The sequence below is a fragment of the Pelodiscus sinensis genome, chromosome 1 (genome assembly GCF_049634645.1).
Source record: "Pelodiscus sinensis isolate JC-2024 chromosome 1, ASM4963464v1, whole genome shotgun sequence".
Taxonomy (NCBI): Eukaryota; Metazoa; Chordata; order Testudines; family Trionychidae; genus Pelodiscus; species Pelodiscus sinensis.
Genome location: NC_134711.1, coordinates 152426958 through 152444340, shown reverse-complemented (window position 1 = coordinate 152444340; position 17383 = coordinate 152426958). Strand labels below are relative to the sequence as shown.

General features: G+C 43.9%; 1 long non-coding RNA gene across 3 annotated transcripts in view; it reads right to left on the bottom strand.

Moving 5' to 3' along the window:
* LOC102453810 (uncharacterized) overlaps positions 1-17383 on the bottom strand; it is a 102015-nt gene that overhangs the window by 21479 nt on the left and 63153 nt on the right. For all 3 annotated transcript variants that reach the window (XR_012901144.1, XR_012901142.1, XR_012901143.1), the window contains exons 2-3: positions 2469-2622; positions 1066-1159 (exon numbers count right to left, since the gene is read on the bottom strand). This is a non-coding gene — a long non-coding RNA (uncharacterized LOC102453810). The remainder of the gene's footprint in view (positions 1-1065; positions 1160-2468; positions 2623-17383) is intronic.

The window sequence follows — 17383 nt, the reverse complement described above, 5'->3', positions numbered from 1 at the left end:
CCATTTTAGCCTCCTGGCTCCTCAGCCATCACCTCGGTTGAGAAGAGACCTGAGTCTCTTTTGCTCCTGATTTGGGTATTTCCAGGCTGCTCAGTTTCCTGCCACACTGAGATCTCCCAGGCAAGCCCAGCTTCCTTAGCAGGCCCACTTTTCTTTCTCCTCAACGGATATAAAAAGCATAATTGCTGAGTCAGAAAGGGCTATGTGAAAACTTCTAAGCAAGTACATTTATTTTTAATAAAAAAGCATTAGAGAAAGCATATTAACACACTGAAAGAACTACACACATGCTAATAAGCTGAGTGGAGATCACCCCGACTACATCAAAGTGTGGCAGCTTAAAGCTCCTGTTGGGTGCAGATCACCATTCCAGGCCAACGGGAGCTGAGGGAAGCGGTGTCCAGGTCCATGCTGCTTCCCACAGCTCCCATTGGCCAGGATAGGTGATCCATGGCCAACGGGAGCTGCAAGCAGTCGTGTCTGCAGAGGCGCTGGTAAATAAAGCTGTGGCAGACTAACCCTGGCAAATCACCTCTGATTTATTGCCCACTCCAGATCTATCCAGTACTGGCAGTTTTCACAGTTTTCCCATTAGGTAGTTGGTTCCTCACACAGCTTAGCAATTACAAACTGGGGGCAGGAGTTTCAGAAGCATGCAAGTGACTAATGAGCCCAAGTCTTACTGCCATTCATGGGGACATTATGCTCCAAAGTCACTTAGGCACATTTGAAAACCTGCTGCCAAAATGCAGGAGAAATTAGGCTGAAACTGCTTTCAGGAAAATGTTGGCTGCCATTGTATTTGATTAATTCACTTTCACCGTGTGCTTTTAATAAATAATTTTCATACTGGATATCATTGCAGATTCTGAGGAACTTTACACACCAAGAAAGTACAAAGTGAATTAAAAATGGCTAGAGTGAAGGTAAAAAACTTTTCAAGAATTTATTCACCAGGTGGGACCTTGTAGGTCAGGATCAATTCAAATAGAGGAAAGGGGGGAAAAAGGCTTTTAGGTAATACTTGAAGGAGAGTGACCTTCTGAGACCTCGCTGATTACTTACATGATTTTCTTGCCAAGTAATGAATGCTGCACTGCTCTGTGGCCATAGTGATCCTGATACTCTTGTTTCAAGCTCCCGACTCAGCACCTGCTGCCTGTGTATGGTGACAAAATGATTCACCGAACATAGTGCATATTAGTATATAGAATTTTTAATGGAACAGTTTTCTTTCATTATCCAAACAAAAATTTACCGAGATTCCAAATAATAAAAGCTAAATACTTCCCTTTTGTTACCAGTCACGCCTCCACAGATGTTTGTACAGGAATGGAATCATTCCAGACTAAGGTCCTAAACGTTTTGGTGAATAAGGTATACATTTAAGCATTTGCTTAAAGTTAGACACATGTTTAAATACACTGCTGAAATCATGCTCTGAGTGAAGAATACCAAAAGCTCTTCCACAGAGCTGATTCTATCAGGGCTAGATTAGGATTAAAATTTAAAGATTAAATATGGTCTGCAACCACCACCCTTTTGAATAATACACAGAATTAGATATTTTCTCCAGCCTTCACCCAGAACAGACTCATCCTTCCAGCTAAATGAAATCTACTTCCCACGTCCAAAGATCTGCCCCTAGTGCATGCGCCGTGTTGGGGTGGGGCAGCTTGCGTGTTCTTATGATCCCAGAAGCTATGCCGGTGGGAGCTTAGTGCTTCTGGTAGGTTCAACCAAGCCGGAAAGGTCAAGCGGAGAGGAGCCAAATTAAGCATGCACACTGGTTCTCCAGGATTGGGGGTTTGGCTCAGGGCTAACAACCCTGAAGTAGCAAAACATTTTGGTACGGAAACAGCAACAAAGAATTCTGCTGCCCTATACGCCAATGGGCATGAAGGATGATGATGATGATGATGATGATGATGATGATGATGACGACGACGACGACATCCAAAGATGGACACTTATCTTCTCCCAATTCTTGATACCATAATTTTCCTTGTACTAGAGACAGCCTATTTTACCACAGAGAATAACTGTCAGCCATCTGTTATTCTGTCTCACTACTCTGCCTAGGAACTCTTCCCTATCTAAATGCATCAATATCTGGAGGATCTAAAAAGCATGCCTTGATCCATCCCGGACTGCTGTCAAGACAACTAGGCAGGAAGCCATGTTATAACACATGCTCTGTAAATAACTATGGAATTCCAGAATGTGTATAAAAACAGAGGTTTTGATTCAAATTAGCTGTACAAACCAGCACAGGCAATAGTTTAAAATTCTGAGTACACAAGTTGTTCTAGCTGCGAAATCATTATACATTTAAAATACATAATGTACAAGAGTAAGGATTAGCGTGATCCTTACCTTTGGAGAGAAAAAAACCACATATTTAGGCAGACTTTTCTACCAACTGTCATTGCTAGGCCAATTCCCAAAGGATCATTTACATTAATTACCTGGTTGCTGTAATCCAGCTGCTGATTCTCTTTTTGCTCCCATCTCTTTCACTTGCCATCAGGCAAAGTACTACAGCTGGCACCTTGAGTTCTGTAGATTTTCTCGTAATTCCCCAGCATTAAGGGTGTGCTGTCCCTATTACCAAAGAATTCTCTGAAAGGAAAAAAAGGTCATTTTAGGAAAGGAAATTAGAGACAAATTGAAACAGAAAGGGACTTATCTGTATGCCTACAGGTTCCCATTCTACCACGGATTAATAACATCCAGATACCACACAGACATGGGCAAAGGAAAATAACACCCAGACCACAACAAATCAAGCAATATCTGGACTATTAACTTGACATAGCCATGTGGAAGAACTAAGTAATTTCTTTAACATTAGAAAAATTATTTAAAAGAACAAAGTGACTTATTTTGTTTTGTTGTGGTTTTGTTTTTTAAACAGTCAACAATCTGCTGATTCAATTGAAGAGCCAGGACCAAGAAACATTCTTTTATAGCTTTTTTCCTTCCCACATTTTAGCAAAACGCCATCTTGAAAATTAGAGTTTTAGCAGTAAACAATAGTGAATATTCCATAGACAAATCCATGTTCTGTTCACTGTGATTCAGAAGATCATATTATTTACTAGCAGATTTATCTGGTGTTGCTCAGGTCCTTAACTACTCCAAATTTCTCTATGTGTGATCTCTTTTCTGTAAGATTTATTAAGAAGTATTCCTGTTTCAGGTTCATTCTATTATTCTGGCTCATCTTAGCTCAGTCTCAATCAACATTCATTCAGTTGTGTCAATTCGGAGGAATGTAATTGCTTTGGTGATTCTGTCTCTCTTCTGTTTGGTTTTATGAGATGCAATCCCATTCCAGGCACATCTTATTTTCTTGGCAGAGCCAAACTCTAACATTGCTTTAGGTTATGATAAGAGGAAGCTCTATACCAATTGTGGGGGTTCTAGTTATGGTCTGTTTATTTACAGTAGATTTCTGATAACCTAGAACCTATGGGACCTAGGTGGTGCCGGATTATCAGATATGCCAGACTATCAGGAGGTACTATAGGCTGGTTTTTTATATATATATATATATATATATATATATATATATATATATATATATATATATATATATATATATATATATATATATATATATACACACACACACACACACACACACACACACACACAGTATACAAAGTGTTCTTAACCCTTTTTATTATACTGTATACAGTATACTGTAATATTTTAGTTTTTTTAAGCCCTTTTTTTTTATCCTTTTTGCTCAGTTCAGCTGCTGCCGCTGTTACCTTGTGACTCATTTTTTGCTGAAGCTCACTCACTAGGTCTTGCCATTTTGATGCCGGACTATCAGCAGTGCCGGACTATTGGAGTTTTACTGTATATAGCTCATGGCTCCCATTGACTGCAAAACTATGGCCAAGGGGAACCGCGGAAAGTGGCATGGCCTGGGCCGCTGCTTCCCGCAGCTCTCTTGGTTGCAAATGGCAGCCAATGGGAACACGAGGCTCTATGGCTGCAGAGATGGTAAAATAAACAAGACCGGCCTGGCAGAAGTTTTCTCTGAATGGATCCGCAGACCACTAAGAAACACTGGTTTAAGTTATGATAAGAGGAAGCTGCATACCAAATTTGGTGATCCTAGCTTTTATGGTTTAGGAGAAGTTTTTGAACAAATGGACAAATAGACGCATAGAAAGACACACACTAATATATATAGAGAGATTTTTCATGACAGTTTGAACTTCCATAAGGTATTCTTGAAAGTGTTTCTGAATTCTAAATAGGGCTGGTTGGTTTCACTGGAAAATGCCAATTTGTTGAAACCAAAATACTGGGTGGGGGGGAGAAGAGACAGAGAACGAGCAAATGACTGGCAAGATTCCCATAGAATCCCGCTTAGTTTCCTGCCAGCTCACTTGATGGATTGCTAGAGACTTGGACTTTCAGGAATTACAGCTCTTCTGAATGGACTGGCCCTGTGGACTTGCTCAAAGTCAACAATTGGTTTCTTGGGGCCTGAAAGCACTGCTCAAAGCCTAGAGACCCTACCTCTAGAAGTGACATTCCAGCCTTCTTCCTACTGATCTGGGAGCCTGCAAGACTCCTAAGCCAGTTGACTTCCCAGGCTCTAGGGGTATGATGACCCAGAAGCCAACTGACATGGGAGTATGGAAGACTTGGAGTGCCTGGCTCTATAACAGTCCATATGGTAGAAGTGCCATAGATCCCAGAATCCCTGGCAGTTACCTTGTTCTACTTCCATACCAAGGAACATATATCATTTTGAGAACATGTTGGAAATTTCCAAATGTCAAAATATTCAGCAGACTGGAAGGTCCAAGTTTCACTCAGCCCTAATCCATAAGCTTTAATTTTAGGACAAGGGGATATATTTTGGATAAATAAAGCTAAGTTATATTACTTAGTATACTAATATATAGTAATAATATATTAATAGTCACTATTAGCCAGGGGTTTTTTTGTTTGTTTGTTTCATGTATTTTATTTATCCAGTGAGGGTATCTAAACAATTCCATTCTTCTTAGGTGACCAGTCGCATCACACTATTAGGGCTAGACTGCTAATGCTTATTCACAATGGAAAGGACTCGGGCCTTTTACTTCTATGGGTCTAGTGTGAGAAAGTGTATACCAACATTAGTAAGTCTGCATAGTCTAACAATAAATAACTGTAGTAAATACATTGCAGATGATCTATAGACTGGAAAATATTCATCCAAACTCTTCAATGAATGCTTACAAATAATGAATTTCCTTCAAGAGATGAGGTACAGTCCACAAATGAGTTGTAGACCACAACAGGGTCTAAACGCTGTCACAGGATTGAGAGGGCAATCCAGACCAGTGAGGGGGTATGTCACTACTTGCCCTGCCATCTTGTGTACTTTACAAAGCTTTGCTCCGATAGCTCCCAGCCACAGACGCTTATAGCCAGCTTACAAGCTTTTCAGTTCACAGCCCCAGTGCCTGTATACTGGACAGCTCTGGTTCAACAACTCTGACCCAGCAGCCTGCCTATAGCTTAACTCTGGCTTCATCCCCAGCTTAGTTTACATTGGACACAGGTAGGTAGGTAACTGCCTTTTCTCCTATCTGTGAGGAAACCCTTTTCTTCCTGTTTGGCCACAGACTTTAAAACACAATATCATTAAGTGTTCCTATTTCATTATGTAGTGTTAGTACATGCAATTCACACAGATATTAATCACCAGTTCGTCATTAGCAGAAAAGACCTCACTCTATTCACTTTCATAATAGAGTTATATTGTTCACGAGCACTTGATGCACATGGTTATCACCTGAGGTGCAGCTCCGTCCCCTTCCCACACATTTTACAGGCCAGTAAACCTTTCCACAGTATGCTTTGAAATAAAATCCTGATCAAGCTTCTGTCTCCTGCTGAGGCCTAGACACCATGCTGTCTCCTCCCGCACTTGGTAGCTTGACATCTTTATCTTGATATTTACCTGGCATATAAATATACCATCCTTGTCTCTGCCTAGTAATGGGGATGCTAGTGTAATTGGGGGAATGGTCCTGCTATGATGAGGAACTTTCCTGGCTTCTATACTACTCTGGTGAAATGGACCAGCGAAAGGATCTGAGTCCCCGCTCCCACTTCCTTTACCCAAAGGCCTCCCTGACCCTGAGGGCTCCCCTTCCACTCTCCTGAGTAGCAGAGTCCTCGAAATCCCAACAAGGCTGGGCCCAGGTTTTCTGGGGCTTAATCCCCAACTTTATAGTCACTTGGGGCAGGGGCTAGGGTGTCCTCCCTCCGGGGTGGTCTCCGCACACTGCATGCTTTCTTGGCCCAGTGATCATTACATACAGTTCAAAGCAAATACAATTTACTAAACAACAACTGATTAAAAAGAAAAGAATAAGGAAAAACGAGAAAGGTTAATAAGAACACACAGTCCTGCTCTGTAGCCTGGGGACATCACAAACAGCAGTCTGCAGAGTGTAAGGACAATTCACAGTCTGTTCTTTATAGGTCCTGGGGCTCTCTCTCAGGCCCTGGCTGTGCTGCAGGGGGGCTGCAGGCTGGACACACTTGCTCTGGCAGTGACCACACGGCCTCAGGCTCTAGGTGGCAGGACCCCTCTCCCAGTTTGGCCTGAAGGGCCTCTTGGCTGGTGGCATGTTGCCCAGAGCCTCTTTCCCTCCCTTTGCTTGTCCCAGCTGCAGACTGTGCTGCTTTGCCAAACTCCAACTCCTTGTGTTGCTTCTCTCACCCCTTTGGCTCTCTGATCACTGCAAGTCTGCTGCTCAGCGCACAGGATCTGCGCTCCTTGGGCTGTGCTCATGGCTCTGATGCTGAAGGTCTGTCTCTCCACACAGCTTTCTATTCCTTCTGCTTTTCTCAGCTCTTTCTCCTTTTCTCACAGAGACCCAGAAAATCCCAAACTCACACAGAGGAGGGGACCTGGACTTCTAATTCTCTCATTGATCTGTCCAACCTGTCAAACAGGCTGAACTGGAGTGTTGGCCTCTTCCCATTGTCCCTGGGGTCTGTCAGTCTCAGTGCCCTGATTTCTCATGGACCCTTCCCCTTTGGTACTGGGAGCTGGCCAACCAAAAACTCCCACTGAGTTTTAGTAAGGGGCTAACAGTCCCCTTACACTAGTCAGAGAATCAAAAACATTCCTTTGGCTAGGGCAGGCCTGCTTACCACTTCCCCCGACAGGTGTGGTTTAAACACATTCTAGCGTATATCCATTAATCACATCACCTACATACATCACATAAGAACATTAACTTTCAGTGAGTTAGTTTTCAAATGCACCTGACAAGGTATAATTTATGCAAAGATTATTACAATAATGTGTACAGCATGAATACATGGGTCACAGGGTCACAGTAACTAATAGTATTTGTAACAAAATGATCCACTAGCTCTACTTTGAACTCAGTTAAGCTACTTGTGTCCAATCCAACAGGCAGTCACATACATTTTTAGGCAACTTGCTGAACAGCTATGTGGTAATTATCTCAGCCAAGTATAGCTAATCTGGTTTATTCTCCTGTCCACCTCAGTCTTACCCTAGTAAACAAATACAAACACACAGAAAAGCAAGCATAGAAATAAAAAGCTGACTGAGAAGCAGATTGGATGGGTCCCTTAGAGCATGGCTGCAATGGAATTTGGAAAGCACAGCAATAGTGGTTTAGGTTGTGTTAGACATTTGTCTGAAATACACTGACCAGAACCTTTTCAAGCTCTCCCTCTTTAAACGCTCTCACTCTATCCCGCCAAATGGCAGCAAACCTATAGGAAGACACTAGGGGTTATTTGTATGCACAGCTCAGTTGCCTTTGGAGGAACAAGGCTCATAGTAGCCTCTAACATTCCAGTAGGAGATCAGAGACCACCATTACCCCTTTCGGCATTTTGCCTGGAGTGTCCTTCCAGCCCACTCAGGGTTTATGTTCGGCACGCCAGGTTACAAAGGGACAGCTTTGCATTGCATGGGGGCGGGGGAGCTCCATGGAAGCCCTGCAGGCAGAGGTGACGGAGGAGAATATGCTGAATCAACAGTTCCCCCAGAACTGGGCCAGAACTGCAATATTTAGAACACATTCAGAGGAGAAAAAGATGCTCCAATGGCTAGGATGATAACCTGGGGCTCAGAAGACCCAGTACAGCTTTGCAAGTCACTCAGTCTCTGTGCCTTTGTGAATCAGGCTAGTATCACTGCCCTAGCTTATCAGGGTGTTATGAGCATAAATACATTGAAAATTGTGAACGCTCAGGCCCTATGGAAATGGGGGTCCTGGAGCATATTGCACAGGTAGGTTTTTGAACTCCCTGACTTGGGCGGGGGGAGGGGGTTAGATCTGACCAGAATTTGGAACCAGCGACCGAAGCCAAGCTCAGAATTCAGATCTGAACCTTTTGAACTCTGCTCCCTGATGTTTGGCATCTTTCTGCAGCTCAGCTTTGGTTTGAGTTCCTCTCTACTCAGGTCCAACCTGCCATCTCTTGGATTGCCTCTTGGGTCAGCACTTGCCACTTGCTTTAGATTTAAAAAAAACAAAACAAAAGACGGTTTTTATCCCTTTGGCTGGAAAATGCAAAGGAAACAGAGGTTCAACTAAAGACTCTTAAAAGTACATTTCATCTTATACAGAAGCAGTCAGGTTTTGGAGAGACCTGTTACCTCCAAGTAGGCTGGGGTCAAAAGGCAGGGAGGAGAGAAAGCGCAAGCTAAGAACGCCAATGAGAAGTCTGGCATGCGGTCGCAGGAAGCTATATATCAGACACCAAACAGTGGCATGGGAACAACGTTTATAGTATGGGTGCTGAAAGCTATTGAACTAAAATGTAAATCCTATATAGGATGGAAACCACTTCAAGCCAAAAGGTGCTATTGAACTCCCATCACCCTTGCTGAAGCATGCACAGCCAAAATAGTCCAAATTCTGAACAAACTCACAAAAAGGAAGAAGTTACTTACAACAGAAGTTGCTGATAAACCATTAACCCAGTGAGGTGGGAGGCACAAGAGATCTATATCTAGACCAGTGATTGATTGATCCGAGCCATTTTTAGTCCAGTCAATTATTTTAGCTACATTTCAATCAAATATGCGAATTAAGGTGAAAAATATGTCTGGTGAAGCTAATGCTATAATGAGTTTAAGAGATGAGGACATTTTTATGAAGATAAAGGGGCATGGAGTAGAAAAGTGGGCTTGATTTAACTTTCCAGGAAACTAGTGGCCTTTTCCTAGCCAATATCCTCCAATCAATTTATGAAAGAACTCGTGTTTTTATAGCCAGGAAAATAGCAACAGATGCATACTAGCAACCTGCCATGCAAATTTGTAGCTCTGCTCAGTTCATGTGTGCATTTGCTGGTGAGAGGTTTGCACAGAGAGGATTGTTAAAATTGCTTCTGAGCCCTGCTAACAATGACTTTGAAAACTAATTTTAAAATATACCTGTGTGGCATTATTATATGTAAAAATGCAGAGATATTGGCTCTAAAAGGAGCGGAGTTTTAAATAGTTAGAAAAATTGGACAAATTTTTCAGATAAGCGCACCTAAAATTATGCACTTATGCCCATCTTTAGGCATTTAAGAGTGGGCTGATGTTCAGAGGTGCTCAGCAGACTGTATTTAAGTGCCCCAAGTTTGAAAAGATAATGTCTGATACATAAAGATTTGTGAGACGCATAAATCACATGGGAACAGAGAAGTTACCTACTATTTTTTACTGAAATAGGTAGCGCTTGAAATAATGGACCAGATTCTTCAATGGCTCCAAACCAGGTCTGAACCACATTCTTAGCCAGAGTAAGTGGTGTAATTGCTGTGTTGTTATAATTATTTACCAGACTGTAAATGTAGATTTTTACAAATTGCTCTGAATAGGTAATGTATGTGTTGCAGTTCCAAACAGAGTATATATCTAGTCCTGTTGTCCGTGTTCTCCACACACTGTGTTCTCTTAGAGTCTTTTTGTAGGCAAGTTGTCTTCTCTGGGTACTTTGCTTGTGTCAGAACTTCAGCATGGAGTTCTTTGTCTATACATAATACATTGAGCATCAGCGACAATATACTGAGCATCAGGGACATATTCTAACTAGATGTGTCCTAGAGGTTTGGGTTGGGTCAGTTTGGATCCATACTGTACCTATGTGAACAAACCAAACTTTTCAGTGTTCTTTTCCTACATTCCTGTGGCCCACAATTCCTGTCAAATCTTTGCCATCTTCACTAGCTTCCACTACTCCCCCCTTTTCCTCCACGATAGGTTCCAGTCTTCCCACTCTCTCCCTCTACCTCTTGAATCCTTCGGAGGTTCTTTCCCTTCAGCTGCCCAGAGCACTTCTGTCCTAGGTTCTGTCTATACTGCCCACCCAGAGCGTGACCAGCAGCTTGCATAGCCATGCCTGTGCAAGCTATATTCCAGTTAGCTCACTAACAACAGAAGTGATTTATGTAGTGGCATGGGCTACAGAGGTGGCTGTTTAAGTGAGTACATATCCAAAAGGGTCAGGCTGGCTAATGCAGCGTGTGCTGATGCCTACTCCAGAGTATCCTCAGTTTTCTTTTTAGCTGGCTAGAATACATCCAGCACAGGGAAGTCTACACAAGCTGCCTTTCATGCTGCTGGCTATAATGCAGATGTAACTCAGGCACCTTTCATCTCTCTACCCCCTTCCTAAAAGGCTCCCCAACCTGCTGCCAGCCTCCCTACCTTTGAATCCTATAGAAACCAAGCTCCTCAAGATTTTCCCTGCCTGCAGTTTCCTAGAAAGCTTCTTCTATTCCTAAGTTCAATTTTTGATTTGGGGTAGGAGTAGGGGAGAAATATGTGAAGCTTGATGGTGCAGGCGGTGAATTCCTCTCTGCTGAGCTCTTGATCTCTGAATTCATAATTTTCCACAAGCTGGGGATTCCCAGCAGAGATCATCCAGAATGTATTTATATCTACTAGTCTGAATGAGATTACCATTCAGAGAGGCTGGGGCCCTGGAGAGATGCTTCTGAGCCCTGAAAATCAGCATAGAAAATAAATGAGCCTTTCTAGGAGGGGGCACCTCACTCTTCCGCTGTTTAAAAATAAATCAAGGAGAGTATGGGGCCAGTGCGTTTGTCAGAGCTGGCCTCACAGCCATCTCCTCTGATATTAGCATTTTAACTGTTCACTGTAAATCCCAGAATAGTGCCTGTGTTTCAACGTGACTTACCTAGCCTTCTAAATGATAATGAGTTAAAATAGAATCAGTCAGTTTACAGGAGAAATTGATTAGATTTCAGGAAAATAAGTCATATTCCTAACTTCAGTGGCAAAGTGAAAGAAAAAAAAAGGTCTCACTGAAAATAAAGTAAAAGCTGGAGGTAATCACGAGTATTTTTTATATAGAGATGAAAATAGATGGCTGAGCAGTATTCACCAGAGAAATTACTTGCAATTTTTTGTCAATTGGCAAATGTATTGACAAATTATTTTTTCCACTTTTCGACCAGATCTAGATTAAGTTCTAAAGAAGTCCCGATTATCAGAAGTGGGGGAAATACAATATGCTGCAAGGCAGCTGTATGGGAGGTAGACAAAAAGAACACACAGAGGCATCAACAGGAAAAAGATAAGGAGAAATGTTGAACAGCAGCGAAACAGGTGGTTTTGGATGTTGCTGCAGGAGTAGGTCTAAGCAAATGGGTTCAGCTAGAATTCACTCCCCAAAACTGAGCTTCATTCTAACCTGCCAAGCAAAACCCAAACTGTAAATTTTTCTTAGCATCATAATACAGTCCCAGGTCATGCTGCAAGCCTAGAAGAACCCTCTGGCCTAATTCTTTTGACAAAGGTGTGACTGTAGCCAGGTGTTCTGAATTTTAGGGTAAATCCCAGAACTTCTCCCACTTTATACTTTTGGAATTGGTATAATTCCAAATATACTTTTGGAATTGGTATTTCATATAATGGTTTATGCCTTGTATAAACCATTTCATATAATGGTTTATGCCTTGTATACAATAGTTTTGATTTCTGGTGTGGTTTGATGGACTCTATATATCTATTCTGGATTAACCCAAAGACAAATGATTGAAAGCTACATCTACACGGCAATGCTCTTTTGGATTATCCCAAAATACCTACCTCTCAGCTTAACAGCAAGCCCATTATTTCAGGCTCACTATTCTGATGTCCCTGTAAACCTTATTCCATGAGGAGTAAAGGACGGTTCAGAATAGCAGGTTTGCGGTGGCGTATGTGTAACCCTCACCTAATGTGGTTACTGAGTACAGGCAGTCCCCGGGTTACGTACAAGATAGGGACTGTAGGTTTGTTCTTAAGTTGAATCTGTATGTAAGTCGGAACTGGCGTCAGCCGCTGCTGAAACTGATCAGTTTCAACCGCGGCTGAATCTGTATGTAAGTCAGAACTGGCATCCAGATTCAGCCGCGGTTGAAACTGATCAGTTTCAGCAGCGGCTGACGCCAGTTCCAACTTACATACAGATTCAACTTAAGAACCCCAGGCATCCCCAAGTCAGCTGCTGCTGAAACTGATCAGCAGCGGCTGATTCCAGGAAGCCTGGTGCAGAGCAACTCTGCCTCGGGCTTCCTGTAGTCAGCCGCTGGTCAGTTTCAGTAGCGGCTGAATCAGGACGCCTGGGGCAGAGCAGCTGGGGTGCTGCTGGGTTGCTCCAGTAGCACGGCTCCTCGGCGCTACTGGAGCAACCCAGCAGCACCCCAGCTGCTCTGCCCCAGGCGTCCTGATTCAGCCGCTACTGAAACTGACCAGCAGCGGCTGAATCAGGACACCTGGGGCAGAGCAGCTGGGGTGCTGCCGGGTTGGTCCGGAGCTGCACTGCGGGACCAACCCGGCAGCCCCCAGCTGCTCTACCCCAGGGGTAAGCAAGACAAGCCTGGTCTGCTGGGGGGGGGCACTAGCTGCACCGCCCCCCCCCCCCAAGCAGACCAGGGGGACAGGAGCAAAGCCGCAGAGCACGCCCGCAGCGGGACAGCCCAGGCACACTTGGGCTGTCCCCCTTTGGGCGTGCTCAGCGGCTTTGCTCTCCGTCTCCGTGGTCTGCAGGGAGATGGGGAGCAAAGCCTTGGAGCACGCCCGCAGCGGGCGTGCTCGACGGCTTTGCTCCTGTCCCCCTGGTCTGCTGGGGAGGTCCAGCAAAGCCGCTGGACCCCCCCAGCAGACCAGGGGGACAGGAGCAAAGCCGCCCAGGCGGCAGTAGTCCCGCTGCCTCGGCGGCTTTGCTCCGGGGCAAACGAGCAAAGCCGCCCAGGCAGTGGGATGCCCAGGCAGCGGGACTCCCGCCACCTGGGCGGCTTTGCTCGGGTGTCCCTGGTCTGCTGGGGGGGGGGGACCAGCGGTTTTGCTGGACCCCCCCCCCCCCCCAGCAGACCAGGGAGACCGGGAGAAGCTTTTCTTGCCCCGGAGGACACGGGTGGCGACCCGCCGCCCGTGAGCTCCGGGGCAAGAAATGGCCCATTCGTAAGTGCGGATCCGACATAAGTCGGATCCGCGTAAGTCGGGGACTGCCTGTACTGCAAGTGGCACCTAGACCACTGCAACAGTTAAGATCAAGAGACCTCTACAGCATGGGTTGGGAGAGAGCTGGCTTTTAGCTCAGAGGGTAGAGGCTCCTATAGTCAGCTTCCTAGGTCCCAGGTTCAAATTTGCCTTGGTGGTGATTACATATGCACTCCCCATTACAGGTGTGAGTATACTCTAGGGTGGTACACTGCCTGCTCAGCCATGAGGTAGCAGGGCATCTCTGCAGTCCACAAATCTTCCTTTGTCTCAGGGTGACCCAGAGTCCATAAGCAGCCCTGGGCACAGAGCAGTATAGTCCACTGGCCGAAAGTCACTTAATACCCCAAGATAGTGGCTAACACCGAAAATCCATTAGTGACCCCTAGCACGGGGCAGTATGTCCTACCAACTAGAGTCTCTAGGCAGCCTGTGGTTTAGAGCAGCATGGCCCTGATAGCCAGAGTCTATATACAGCCCTTGGTTCAGGGAAATGTAGCCTAAGGGCCAGAGTCAGTAGGGTTAGGGCAAGCACCCTGGTAGGGGGACCCTGCTCCAATGGGTCCCAACCTAGAGCCCTGTGAGCAGCAGAACAGTCTGCAGGGCATCTGGTTGAAACACATTGAGGATACCTGGGTGGTAGAGACCTCTCCTGGACCCTCCCCGCGTTACTTCCTACCACTTCTGCCAGATCAACGTCTCGTGTAGTAGCTGGGTCTTCTGGTTCTCCCTGAAACTCTGTGGGGGTTGTATCATGGCTGTCTCCTGGGACTCTGGTTCCCACTGTCTGAGTCACTGGCTGCTGCAGCTCAGATTGGAGATCCTTGTCCTTCGCTGGCCTGCCCAGACTGAGCTGACTTTTATACTGCCCCAGCATTTGGAGTATGCCCAGTCTGGGTGAAGAGGATGGGACTTCCTCTGCCCACATGATCTTAAACCCCCACTGTTACAGTGCGGGGTATGCACTCCTCATCACACAGTTATTTTCGAGTTAAGACACGCAATTTATGTTTCTCAAATTGCATCTCTTATTTCAAACTACAGTGCAGAGTAGATGTAGCCCCAAGGTCCAGACTTGGGCCTCAGTCCAGCAGATCTCTTAAGCAGCTGCATAAACTTTAAGCAAGCGATTGGTGCTATTGACAAAAATCTAATATTTAAACACACAGGGCTGGCCCACATCAGCTGACTTAGTCTCATGAGCCTCAGCCTGCGGGGCTGTAAAACTATGGCACAGATATTCAAGCTGAGACTGGAACATGGAGTGTGGGACCCCTACCCATCATGGAGTTTCAGAGAGGGGGTTCCACCAAAGCTCAAGTGTCTCTATACCTCAGTATTACAGCCTGGCAGTCAGAGACCCACGAGGTTCACTTAGCTGCTGGTGTTTTAATTGCAGTGAAGACACTCCCTGATAGATCTAACTTCAGTGGTTTAACCTTTAGGTTTAACCTTAAGCTTGTGTGTAAGTGATCTGCTGGAGTAATACATATGTTACGTAACTGTAAAAATAAATCTCTCTCTCAGAGATTAATTCAAGCCATATTCAGCTATAGGCACATAGGATTTTCTTTTCTTTTCTTGCCAGACACCTTTTCACTCCATTAAGTCATCTAAGATCTGGTTATTCCTAGTTGCAATAGTTGCTATAGAAAAGCCAAGGATATTCCCAGGAACTAGCAAGAAGCAGCTGTAGTGCACTGCAGCTGCCACCCCCTCTCTTCAGGGACATAGCCCATCGTTTCCACAATACATCCAATTTCCAAAAGGATGAGCAACAACAGTCATTATTAATTCATTTCTGAAACAAAAATCAGAGCCTATTGTTGCAAAAATGCTATTTGAAGCAGCTGACGACGAATGCGCCCAATAACACTTGACTTTGTATAAGATTTACTATTCTAGTCTATTTTGGCTTTGTATGACATTTTACAAGCTATTAAAAAAAACTGATTCAAGCAAACTTCCTACTGAACACTGAAGAAATGAGGTGGTCACAGGTATACCTCTGATTTTTTTTTAATTAAATGAAGTGGCCTTGGAGGCTTCCAGAGAAGAAATTCTTCCATCTAGAGATGGCATACGTTTGTAATCACAAGCTGACCTTTATGTATAACTCCTAATACATAATGTCATTCAATTTTTGCCCCCTTTTACTGTCAGTGTAGACCATATTTTTCTGGAATACATTATCGGATGAATAATTATTTCTTTATACTGTGTGCATGGGAAGCTAATTTCTATTATACATTACTAGATTTACCTGGTGTTACTTGGGTGCATAATTCAAATAAGTTGTTTTTCTTCATTTAAATCATTGCTCCAGGGTGGGATTAAGGATGAGGGATTCAGTATGCAGGTTGCCCCAGGGAGAGTGTTGCTGCCGCAGTCCTCTCACAGCAGCAACTTAGGGCTAGGTCAGAAGCACCTCCCCAAGACCACTGCAGCTTCAGCGGGCACAACCAGGGGAGAGGTGTATGTGCCTTCACTGGAGGACAGACACAGACAAACTCTCTGAAATATATAGTAGATTTCAAATTCCATGTCTTAATTGGCATTTACATCCCTTAGAATCCCATTATCCAATGGATAAGAAAAGTTCTTTGAGTCACTAGGGATCCACACAATTATGACTTTAAATGTGCCTTCTGCAAATTTCTAAAATATTCCCCTAAAATACCATTTCCATAAACACTTATGCCGTGATGAAAGACAATGTTCCCTAGCATTTAGACAACTGCCCTGTGATTCAGGTGACTCAGTCATATTCCTGGCTCTAACAGCTCTGCCTGGCAGATGATCTTGAGCAAGTCACTTTCTCTGCTGCCTCAGTTTCCTCGTATGTAAGAATGTGAATAATGAGGCTGATGGCCTTTGAGAAGTACTTCAAGAACTACTTGTGAAATGTGCCATGCAAAAAGCTAAGGGATGCTATTAAACTTATGCTCTAGAATAGTCGCTAAGAGAAAACGTTCATATACGTTCATATTTATGAAGTTTTCACCTGGCTTTCCAGTGCAAGCTTCTTCATCACATCTCTTGCTGTTAACTGCTACACATTTCACCCATACAATTCCCTGGGCTTTAAGTAAACAGAGTGAATTGACCCTATGTTAATTAAGAGTTCTTGAGAATTTCTAATGACTAATAGTGTGATATGCCTTTTGAAGTATATTTCCTCTTTCAGGTCTGGAAACAAATCAGTTTGTGCAACAGGATCCTGAAAGTATATTATTGTCACTTCCTGTTTCTTGATAGACTGTTGTTCTTTCCTGTCTTGCTTGTCATTGGTTTGGTGAAGCAGAGATGTTGCTGCTCCATGTTCTGTGAATGGATTCTAACCAGCAATACTACTATGATGCTCTTTAGAAATCAGTACAGGTTGAGCCACTCTAGTCTGGCACGAATTTTAGTTACCCAGATGTCTACTTATTATGGGTGTGGCCAAGTTTCCATGGTCCCATAAAGTGTGTTTACAGCCACCAGTCCTGGCTCGCAATGTTCTGTGCTGTTAAGCTCTAATTTACTCCTAAATGTCTTCTAAGAACTCAGTAAGCAGTGGAAATGTTGGTAATTCTGCTAGACAATATTGACCTCCCTTGGTTTGGCAAATTCTCTGGTTTAGCACCAGTTAGGTCCAGAGGATGCTGAACTAAAGAGGTTCCACCTGTAGTAAATCTCCCTCTTAATCTGAAAACCAAAATGGTATATTAAGAGCTGACCAAATAACGTGATTAGAAAAGTTTGTTTCATCAAAATCTAAACATTTAACAGAAACTTTGGGATTAAATTTGACAGAAAAAGTCAAAATGTTTTATTTAGACTTTTTACATTTTATTAATATAGCTATTTCGTATGTAT